The sequence below is a fragment of the Nicotiana tabacum genome, chromosome 4, assembly GCF_000715075.1.
Source record: "Nicotiana tabacum cultivar K326 chromosome 4, ASM71507v2, whole genome shotgun sequence".
Lineage (NCBI taxonomy): Eukaryota > Viridiplantae > Streptophyta > Magnoliopsida > Solanales > Solanaceae > Nicotiana > Nicotiana tabacum.
Genome location: NC_134083.1, coordinates 27,315,715 through 27,326,077, shown reverse-complemented (window position 1 = coordinate 27,326,077; position 10,363 = coordinate 27,315,715). Strand labels below are relative to the sequence as shown.

The 10,363-nt window shown below is 37.4% G+C and overlaps 1 long non-coding RNA gene across 1 annotated transcript; it reads left to right on the top strand.

The window, feature by feature from the left end:
• Positions 1 to 3,575: 3,575 nt before the first annotated feature.
• LOC107783183 (uncharacterized) lies at positions 3,576 to 7,022 on the top strand. Its single transcript, XR_001647404.2, has 2 exons — positions 3,576 to 3,965; positions 6,712 to 7,022. It is a non-coding gene; the product is annotated as an uncharacterized LOC107783183 (long non-coding RNA).
• Positions 7,023 to 10,363: the final 3,341 nt, after the last annotated feature.

Genomic DNA, 10,363 nt, shown 5'->3' with positions numbered 1-10,363 from the left:
TTTATGACTTGCGGGAATGGTTAATTCAGGAATTTGAAGGGCTCGGGTTGAAATCGGAACACTTGGTTCCTTAGTTAGCTTTAAAAAGGCTAAGTTTGACTTCTGCCAACGTTTTGAGTAAACGACCCCAGAATAGAGATTTGACGGTTCCAATATATTCGTATGATGATTTTGGACTTTGGCGTATGTTTGAATCGGGTTTTGGATAAACCGGAAGCGTTTCGGCGCTTAACAGTGAAAGTTGACTATTTGAAGGTTTTAAGGTTCTTTAAATTTAGTTTGGAGTAGGTTTTGGAGTAATCGAGGTCTGTTTGAAATTTCGAGCCTGAGGATAGTCCTGTATAGTGATTTAAGACTTACACGTAAAATTTAGTGTCATTCCGAGTAGTTTAAGTATGTTTCAGCGTGTTCGGAGTAAGTTTGAAGAATTTAAAATTTCTAAGTTGAATCAATTTGGTTTGGGGTATGATTCTTACTTTTGATGTTGTTTTACGCATTCTGAAGGTTCGAGCAAGTCCGTTTTATGATTTCAAACTTTTTGGTATATTCGGGAGGGGCCTCGGGGATCTCGGGTGTTAACCGGACGCGGCTCAGACCAAGTTGGAACTTGGGAGAAACAACTAAAGCTCCCAGCTTCTGGTGCATTCGCACCTGCGCTTGGCCAGTCGCAGGTGCGAGCTCGCAGAAATGAGCCCTTTACCGCAGAAGCGGCCTAGAGGGGGCTTCCCAGTGACCGCAGAATCGGGGAAAATGACCGCACATGTGAAGGCACAGGTACGAAGGAGGGTATCGCAGGAGCGGAGAAGGTCGCAGGTGCGACGCACGCACCGCAGGAGCGGTCTCGCAGAAGCGAGCCGCTGGTCGCAGAAGCGGACAAACTGGATAAGGGGAAAGACCGCATCTGCGAGGTCCTGTCCGCAACTGTGGCGGCGTCTTCGCAGGTGCGAAAGACTTGCTGGGCAGAATGTTTAAAAGAACGGGGGCTCAGCCATTTTAGCCCATTTTTCTTTATTCTTGGACGAGTTTGGAGCTTCTTGAGAGGAGTATTCACCTAGCAACTTGGAGACAAGTTAATTCTATCTATTGTAAGTTAAATATATAGATTATGAGTAGATTATAACATGTAAATTATAAAAATCAAGGGCTTAGATGAAAAACCTAGGTTTTGATAAAAATGAGATTTTAATCACGAAATGGTTGTGGAATGGGATGAAAATTGTATATTCGAGTTCTTAAGGTTATAGGTGACGATTTCCTCCAAAACTTTTCATAATCCGGGCACGTGGGCCCGAGGTGTATTTTAAGAATTTTACCAATTCAGGTTGGATAATTAATCTAATAATCTAATTTCGAGTTATTGAGCATGTATTGATTAAATTATATAACATTTGGCTAGTTTCGGATTTTCGGCACCAAATTAAGGCTTTAACGCGAATTTTTGACCGGAAAGTGAACTTTGAGACGAGGTAAGTCTTTTGTCTAATCTTGTAAGAGGGAATTTACCCCGTAGGTATTTTAAATGAATATATATTTCTAATTGTGGGGGCTACCGTAGACATGTAATTTTTGACCCTCCCCAAAATTTTACACCTTTTTAGTGTTATATAATTCACTTAGTTCTAATATTGTTACTTTGCCTATTTTTGACCTTTTAGCTCTATTTTTCTCGTAATATGAAAACTACAAAAATATTTTCCTTTATTTTAGCTAATTAGTATTTTATTTTTACTTTTTACAACAAAAAAAAAACAAAAAAAGTTTCTTTTTGTGTAGTACAAGTTTAAAAATGTAGATTTTAATAGTAGTATTAATTGATATTTATCCTAATTAGGAAGTACGTAGTGTAATTTCCTTCTTCTTGCCTTTTGATTTCTTTTTAATTCTTAAATAAAAAAAGAAAGATGGAAGATTCCATATTATTCTTAGTAACAAACTTTCGCATAGCATTCACAAAACGGGAAAAGGGATAAAATGCCCCTAAGGTATTGAAAATGACCCAATTTTACCCTTCTTCCACCTATTGGGCCATAAATGTCCTTAACGTTAGTTTTTGGGCTCAAACTTATCCCTATATCTAACAGAAGGGCCAACAATACCTCTAACATATTGAAAATGGCTCAAAATTATCCTCCGTTAATATTTTGGTCTGCAAATGCCCCTAACGTTTGTTTTTGAGCTCAAACTTACCCATATATCTAACAGAACTAACCCGGTCAATTTGTTTACTTTAACTTCGCCATGTGGTATTTTCTTAATACGCCACGTGTATTATTTGTATTAAATAAACTCACATGTATCTTTTAAAATATCCAACGACCTTGACCCGCTCCTATATATTTGGACGGTCGGCTAAAAATAATTACATTCGCTAGTTAAATATATAAAAAATATACATTGATTATATATAAAAATATATATATTATACATTAATATTTTAATATATATTTTACATGATATTATTCTTAGAATAAATTATACGGTGTAGTTTTTCCTTCAAATTTTGCAAATCTTAACAAGTTTAACAAATATAAATTTTAATTTACAAATATAAAAATGATAATATTTTATTTATATGATTCTAAAGGAGAAGCAAAGAAACAGATGGAAAGGAAATTATTTAAACCCTTTTAATTATATACATATCCAACTACTTAGCACATTAATGGACTTCACATGATCTTTTCAATGGGAACTAATAGTGTTTTAATATATAACAATAGAGCTAAAATATTAGCAAAAACTGTCGTTCCATTGTCATATTTGCTTAATAAATTTGAGTTATAGATCATAATTAATAGGAAAAACTACACCGTATAATTTTTTCTAAAAATAATATCATGTAAAATATTTATTAAAATATTAATATATAATATACATATTTTTATATATAATCAATGTATATTTTTTTTATATATTTAACTAGCAAATATAATTATTTTTAGCCGACCGTCCAAATATATAGGAGCGGGTCAGGGTCGTTGGATATTTTAAAAGATACATGTAGGTTTATTTAATACAAAAAATATACGTGGCGGATTAAAAAAAGCCACATGGCGAAGTTAAAGTCAAAAAATTGACTAGGTTAGTTCTATTAGATATATGGGTAAGTTTGAGAAGAAAAAAAACGTTAGGGATATTTGCGGACCAAAAGGTTAACGGAGGGTAATTCTGAGCCATTTTTAATATGTTAAGGGTATTGTTGACCATTCTATTAGATATAGGGGTAAGTTTGAGCCTAAAAATTAATGTTAAGGACATTTATGGCCCAATAGATGAAAATGGGACAAAATTAAATTATTTTCAATACTTTAAGGGTATATTTTTGACCATTTTCCGTTTACAAAAATACTTCCCCACGTCACTTTCACATTTGGACACATGCACTGATTTTCTAATTTTTTCACAATACATGTGCGCATCAATTCCTCTCAAAATAGATTTTTACTCTCCACTCACCACCAAGTTGGGGTCCACACGTTTTTGAGATTTTTCTGGCCACTTAAGTTGAAATATACATTCACGAGAGAGGAGTGGGGACATTACTTTGAGGGGAGAAAAGGATTTTTGGAGAGAGAGGGGGAGTGGGGGACAATAGAAAAAAAGGATTTTGGATAAAAATAGGGACAAAGAACTACCGTATTGAGGGTTTTTTGAGTTCCTTTTTCTGATTTTGGGTTCTTGTTCATTCATAGATAAAAGGAAAAAAAAGATTTCAATTCTTCTTAGTTTCAATTTGATTCTAAATTCGAAAATACACAAATATTTTCAAGTTTCCTCTCTGATTTTTGGGTTCCGAAAATATGGAGATTAGCTGAGGTCCGTGGACTGCTCATGAGGTTCAAATTCGTGGTTCCGAATCCATTTTTATTGCTGTCTTGCTCGTTTGCTGCTGGACATTCGAATTCCGGTGCCGGATTTGCTTGTAATAGCTTCCGAACAGAAGTAATCGAAAAACTCTTATTCAGGTTCAACTCTTTTTCTCTTATTTTGAAGGTGTGATTAAATGATGATGAGAGCCGGGGGTTTTAATGGATTAAAAGTTGTTCAAGCCTTTGGTCTAATTGAAAGAAAAATACTAGTTTCTGAATTTGTTTTCTGATTCCAATAGCTGAGTAAACTTAGAAGTAATATTTTGTTGAAAGTTGTTATGACTTGAGTCAAGTGACCGTGTTTAAATTATTTGAGTGCGAATTTGCTTGTCGCGTGTTTTTGACTAAAATCTGACTGTTGCGTGAATTATGAATCAGTGATGCACTTCCCTTGCGGTTTGAATCAGTGTTTTATATGTTTGGTTGAAATTGAGTGTGAAACGAAATGTATATTCGAGTCGCTTTTGCTGAAATTTATTTGCTGAAGATGTTCCCTGTTTCTCGTCGCCTCTGTTGGCCCCGTATAATGTTCAAGAAACATATTATGAATCCCTGCTAAGCTTTAGTCAAGTTGAGTTCTGTTAAATGCAAGCCTACTAATAGCATTAGAGTAATGTTCTGTGATTTTATGGCCGTGAAGCCGTATGTGAAAGGGTAGATGTTCCAGTTTGTTTGTTGGTCTTGTCTGGGAGCTTTGATTTTGTCCTCCGTCTCGTTGATTTGTTGAGATTACGAGGGGGGTATCCTAGCTCGAGCATCTATATTTTAGCATGAATTCTGAGTTATTAGATTGTCCAAAAGTTTCCTTGCCATGGCTCCTCCTGATTTTGTTAGCCTGCGATAGTTTTTGCTTATCTCTGTTATTAAGGATTTCGAGTCAAACACCCTCCGCTTCCAACCAAGAGGTTGTGAGTTCGAGTCACCCCAAGAACAAGGTGGGTAGTTCTTGGAGGGAGGCAGCCGAGGGTCTATCGAAAATAACCTCTCTACCCCAGGGTAGGAGTAAGGTCTGCGTACACACTACCATCCCCGTACCCCACTAATGAGATTATACTGGGTTGTTGTTGTTGTTATTAAGAATTTGTCGGTGTTCATTAGTAAAGCTTGAATATAATAGAACTCTCACCTTAAAAGTTAACTTAGTTGCTTGTATGAACCATCTGCAGTCCTATGTAGGTGTCTTACTTCCATGTTTGATTTTCTTCAAAAAAATACGTTTTACTTTGTGGATGAAAGTTGAAATTTGCCTTCAAGCATATATGTTGAATCTCTCCTTTTGATATGTTCATGACTGAAAAAAAAAATGGTGCTTTTGTGCTAAGGAACAGTTGTCTCATGATATCAATTATTTTATAAGTAAAGAAAATTCCATGTAAATGCTGCATTATTAAAGAGGCGCAAGTGAGAATGGGGGGAGACGAAACTCATTAGTGATTAAATGGTTTACATGTTTTAGGAATTGAGCCTAGTGAAATACATAAAATAAAAGTCAAAAGAATTTGTGATTTAAAATTTTCCTTTTATTTGGTTCCCTTTTATTTATTTATTTTGTGATATTATTCGCTAGTAGCATGTTTAGGCCGACCACATGTGGGTAGGCAAATATTAGGTCGTTTATTTATTCTGCGAGGCTAGAGGTTGTCCCTTAGTTAAATTTATCCGGAGAATGCCTCGAAGAACTTGTATATATTTTATCCGAGGTATGCCCCATAGTGAAAGTGATTGGAGGTTGTGACAGACTTCGTGGATGAGCATAGTATATACTTTTAGTATTTTTCTCTTATTTTATTTTATTTAGGTGGGGACATCCTCGAGCCTCTTGCGTGTTTATTTTTCTTTGATGTGTTTTGCCTCAGTTTGAATACTCTTTAAAGCCGATTTGATCAAGTGTGCAATCGTACTAGTTACGGGACTCGGGGAATGCCTAACACCTTCTCCACGAGTCAAATGAACCCCCTTACTTAGAATCTCTAGTGCAAACTAGTTGTGGAGTCTAAATGTGTTTTAAAGGAAAAAAATTATTTCTTAAAAATGGTGACCTGGCATACCGAAACCAAATGTCAGGTGGCGATTCTAAAAAATCTTTTGAAACACAACTTTTGTCACTTTTCAAATTGAAACCCTTTTGAGCTTTAAAATCACCTTTAGCATTTTAAAGAGGGTTGAGGTGGTGAAACAAAAAGGGTGTGACAGCTACATACGTACGGGGTGATGAGAGTCCGTGCGTAGCTACTATTATGTTATTATTCGGGTAGTTTTACGACCAAATTATGAATTATTTGGAATTTTGCACATACTTGTTAATTTAAAAATGCCTAAATTTTATTAGTATTTGTTGGAGAAATTGTGAAAGACTGCTAATGAAATTCGTATTATTTTTGTATAAAACGACATTTATATTTCAGTCAAACGCTTATAAAATATCCTTCTCTTCTTGCGGAGCGGGCCGAACGCCTCAGCAGTAGATACATGTATCTATAGTTCGTGCCGTTTGACCCTCGGCAGTGTACACACTATTCCGGATCGGGCCGTATGACCTCGACATAAATCGTGCTTAATAATAAAAATTTCACGATTCTTTGATATTTATTGCAGCTTGTGAAGATAAATAACTTATTGAAAATTATTTAATTGAGAAAGAATTATTTATTTCTGCTTGCTAAAGAACTTGTTATTATTCACATAAACTGTGTCTATTTAAATATTTCTATCTTAATATTATTGACACATAATGAGTGTTGAAGTCGACCTCTCGTCACTACTTCTTCGAGATTAAACTTGATACTTACTGGGTACACGTTGTTTACGTACTCATGCTACACTTGCTGCACTTTTTGTGCAGGATCTGAGACAGGTGCATCAGGCGGTCCTACCGGTGTGCATCTCCGTTATCCCCAAGCCTAGTGGTGAGCTGTCTTTCCTGAGCCGTTTCGCAATACCTAGTGTCTCTCTTTGTATTTGTATTCTGTCTATTCTATGTTCAGACGGTATTTGGAAGTTTGTATAATTTATTAGATGCACATACACTTGTGACATCAGGTCCTGGCACACACATTAGAAGAATTATGATTTGAATTACTATTTTGGTTTTATTTATTTAAACCTCTTATTTTCTTGAATCCTGCAATTAAAGAGAGTTTTATTACTTGGAAATTTATTTAAAAGAGGAAATATATGTGCAATTAACTAGTTGGCTTGCTTAGCGGTGACGTTGGGCGCCATCACGACCTATAGGTGAAATTGTGTCTTGACAGGACACCCGACAAATCCTCTCAACAATATCACGTGTGCCAAAAAATATAACATAATATAACAACTCACACCACATGTGCCCATATGCCATAACATTTCCTCAAAATAATTTCAATACCACAATCAGACATAGCCCTCGGCTCAACAACACTGAGTACAACAACAACAACAAAGATAACACGGGAGTGCGGCAAGTAAATCAACGTAAGAATTACTCAACTTAAAGAATGGAAGAACGAGTTCACAATGAAAGTCATAACAAATAATAATGGTTTCAAACAAGAATAACTCAACAATGAGAGATAATATGTAGCAGCGACCTCAATTAAGGATAATTAACTACGAATGAGTAACATGGCAATAAAAGAGGCAACAACTTCAATTAATGTATATATAAAGCAGAACATGAATCAATCAACTTCAATTAAGACATGTAAAGCTAAATTTAGCAATGGAGGATATAACATGATAAGACAACTTCATTTTAATGTACAAAGAACCAAAAGAAGTCTAAATTGGTCAAATTTTCATATATAAGCCGTGTACACACTTGTCACTTTTGGTTTTTTTTCTTTTGACTTCTAGCTAGCTAAGATATCCTTTTTTTCTCTAGTTAGGAATAAGTTTTAGCATGTCCAACTTGCGACTAGAATGCAAAGTTTGCCTAAGTTGTTTATCTGCATCAACACGTTAATGCCCAATCAGTGCCACTACAACATTAATAACGAGAAAAATAGAAAAGCCATTTTTTCGATTTTCTATAGCCCAAATCAGTTATAGAAGGCGAATTCATCAAAATGTTCTCCTAAAAGAACAAAAACCGTAAAGCTCCTTTAGGAGATCAGTCAATTGTGGTTTATACTACTGAATAATGTGTGTGTGAAATATAACGCGCGCGGTTGAGTATCCTTTTGTTTACCATCTTTCTTACCTATATTGTTATCTCAATTAGATGCTTGAGTCATTCTTTGCTTCCAGGGACCTAGATTCGTGATTTAGGAACCTCAAACTACATAACAAGTAACATACATTTGTTCATTTGTTTTTCCAATATCTTATCACCACCCATAGTTTCCCTTACCATTGGCATCGAAACCACGGCCAAAGCAGTTGGCCAAATTCCCATTACTCCATCACCGGCTCTTGGCTCTTGGCTTTGTTCTCTACAAAACAAGTCACTCAGTCCCTTTGTTGTTCCATTACCTTTAGCAGTCAAGTGTGATGACCCGCTATGTCACCATGCCACATAGGCACCATTTGGCATATATTAATACCATGTGGAAGCTTATATAGGAGGAAAGTTAGTATTTGTGGGAAGATTCTAGAGAAATATGGACATTTTCTTTGGAAGATCCTAGATGCTTATGAATTTGCTAGGAAAGTCCTTGGAATCTTCTAAGCTTGTAGAGAATTCTAGAGAAAGCCCTTATCTTGTAAATATTAAAGACTGGTGTAACAATTAATATTTACACACTAGCCCCTAGGAGACTAGTATATAAAGTGGGTCATTCATTTGTAATTCATCAACCAAACAATTCAAGTTCTCTCTAATACAAAGCTTCCTTTAACAATTCTCTTGTGTTCTTTCTACCATTCTCTTAGCGATCTTGAGTGTAGTAAGGTTGGCTTGGCATAGCAAGAATGTGAGCAAATTGTCAAGTGTCACACGTATATTTAGTTAACGACTAAGGACGTGACAACGTGGTATCAGAGCAAAGGTTGCAACTAAGGGAATGGCGAACAACGGAGAAATTAACGCTGCCAACACCCAAGCCAACGTCATCCAGGATGCTGCTAGCATGAGCGGCCGTAACAAAAAGAGAAATGCCACCAACAAGAACTAGGAGGTGCCACCCGCGGTTGTGTCAAACGAAGGGCTTACATCCCAAGAATCATCTTCCACTGAGGCGAGCGAGGATGAAGTGGAGGTCCTGCCCGAGGACATCTCGCTCGGTAAAGAGTGGGTAAGGAAGATGAACACGGGGATTGACGCCATGGAGATATTTGGCCAACGCTTGGGGAAGGTGGAAGGCACCCTTAGCGTTCTTGAGGGGAACACTATTGAAGAGATTGAGAGTATCCGAAATGACTTGGAGAGATGTACACAAACCGAGATGGAGCTAAGGCAAACCATCACTGCCTTAGAGTGCAGACTCATGGAGGCTTTGAGTATTATTTTACTATGAAGTCAAAGATAGAGTCACTCGAAGAGCATGTTACTGCTAGCGTGACCGAGGCAGCCAGCAATGTTGTGGTGACGAGGGAGGCCAAGATCGAGGCTCCTAAACCCCCGATATTCAAAGGTGTTCGTGATGCATAAGAAGTGGAAAACTTCCTTTGGCACTTGAAGAACTACTTCAAGCACGGCAAAGTAAAGGACGACGAGGCTATGATCAACACTGCAGTGTTGTACCTCTCAGAGACTGCCATGCTATAGTGGAGAAGGAAGATGGCCGACGTGGATAAAAGTCTATGTACTATTCGCACGTGGGATCAGTTCAAAGCCGAGTTCAAGCGACAGTTCTTTCCAAACAATGTCTTGTACGAGGCAAGGCGCAAGCTTAGGTAGTTGAAGCAAACAGGGAGCATACGTGTCTATGTCAAGGAGTTCACTACCCTTATGCTTCAAATCCCCAACCTGACTTATGATGACTTGTTGTTCCACTTCATGGACAGGTTGCAAAATTGGGCTAAGCAGGAGTTACAACGCCGGCAAGTCGCAAATATAGACCAAGCCATAGTGGAGGCCGAATCATTGATGGATTTTAGGCATGAAAAGCACGACAAAGGGAAAGTCAAAGAATCAAAGTTTAACAATGTCAAAGGTGGGGGAGACCGTGGCAAAGGCAAGAAGATACAACAACAATACTACAAGACTCAAGATTACAAAAAAGTTGTGTGGCCGTCAGGGCTACGCCGAGAAGAAGGTGCAGGCCGAGAAGAAGGGATGTTATATATGCGGAGGGCCGCACAGCTTCAGGAATTGTCCCGACCTAACGAGCCTTAGCGCCATGGTCCGTGAACAGAAGGAGAAATCGCAAGGAGAGAGTTTGGGAACCGCACAATTAGGTATGATCGGATTATGCGGTGCTGTCACAAAACAATATATCCAACCTACCGAGAATGGCAATCAGTACGTGGATCTCACCATCAACAACAAGCCTGCTCGTGCAATGGTGGATACTGGAGCAACTCATAATTTCGTGACTGAGGCTGCCGCAAAAAGACTAGAATTGAAGCTT